The following is a 1,613-nucleotide window of genomic DNA, read 5'->3' on the forward strand; positions in this document are numbered from 1 at the left end:
AATTTTGAACAGGGATATAGCTAGGCCTTGTCTGGCAAAGGCTTTAGTTTTTTTTTTTTAAAAAAAAAAAAAAAAAAAAAACTGTAATAGAAAGTGATTTATGTGATATAAAGTTTCAAATTTTTTGTATAGAAAAGTGAAAATGTTTTGTTTTGTAATGATTTTCTTATTTGAATAGTAATAAAAAATTATTGATGTGATAGAAAAAGTGAGAAAAGTTAAAATGTTTTTAAGTTAATTTTAATTAAATATATAATTGGGGTAGCACTATAACTCACCCTAAACACATTCTTTAACATCAAACTCTCTCTCTCTTGTCTTTATATTTTTTATTAATAGAACTGTTTAATTAGTTGGTACTATTCATGAATTTTTTTTTTTTTAATGATTTAAGAAGGTATTTTTTCATGTTTGTTTAAAAAATGTTTTGATGGGACATAAAAATAAAAATAATTTTAAGTATTTTGCGAGAATTTTGTGTTTTAAGTTATTTGTTAATCTTTTTGTTTTAAGAAAAGAAAACTAAAGGGAGAAAGAAAAAGTACTATTACGTACCAAACAAAACTTATAGCTCTCTCTTTAGTAAAAAGTGTAAAACTCCTTTGGTTTTTAATTATTGAAAATGATTTTCAAAAAACAAAAACACAAAAAGAATTTTGAGATGAAACTCGCATTAGCCCAAAATTAACAAAATACAAAATACAAACAATTTGCCCAAAACAAAACATATAAACACCTTTCCAATGAAAATTAGACACTTGTCCATACTTTTACATATTATAAAATAAAATGGAAATGTTTAAAGAAAAAAAAATTAAAGGACCTCAAACCAAAAAAGGAAATGTTTAAAGATCCAATAAAATAAAATAAAATGGATTCGCCTCAATCAACCGACTTGAAGATCAAAGTTGTCTTTGAAAATATGATTTTCCACTCTGAAAAAGGAAACTTTCCCCTTATTCCGTCGTCCTATAATAAAAAAGGGAGAATTTCCCCTAATTCCGTTCTCCTTTAATTAGTCTTCAGAAATAGGGTTTTAACTCTTAAAAAAAAAAAGGAGTTTCCCCTTATTCCGTTCTCCTATAGGCTTTAAAACTAGGGTCTAGGGTTTCCAAGGTTTTCTAAATCCTAGCATATATAATTACGCTTATTAGGGTTTTTATACCGGAAATATTATACATATTCTTATTCTCACACTTTCAAGTGCGCATTTATTAATTTCACTATTTAGTATTAGAGAGTGCGCGTTCGCTGTGTAGCATGAACTCAAAATAGCAAACAATATCAAAAGTGAAATATTACATGTTCTCTCACTTTTACACTCCTAAATACACATTTTCTGACCTACGTGAAAGGAAGGATCCTCTCGCTCAAAGTTGTCAAGGGGAACAATGAAGTTTTTCAGGCGTCTACTTGGTATGACTTTTTTTCTTTTCTTTTTTTAAATGTTGGATGATCTCTCTCCATCCTCATCAATAGCACGAAATAAAAAATAAAAATAAAAATTTATGAAAGTTCCCATGTCAATGGGACGTGGTGTAACTGGTGTTAGTTTCAATTTTTTATTTTAGATACAACAATATTGTTGATATTAATAAATCAATGACGACACA

The sequence above is a fragment of the Corylus avellana genome, chromosome ca4 (genome assembly GCF_901000735.1).
Source record: "Corylus avellana chromosome ca4, CavTom2PMs-1.0".
NCBI classification, from domain to species: Eukaryota; Viridiplantae; Streptophyta; class Magnoliopsida; order Fagales; family Betulaceae; genus Corylus; species Corylus avellana.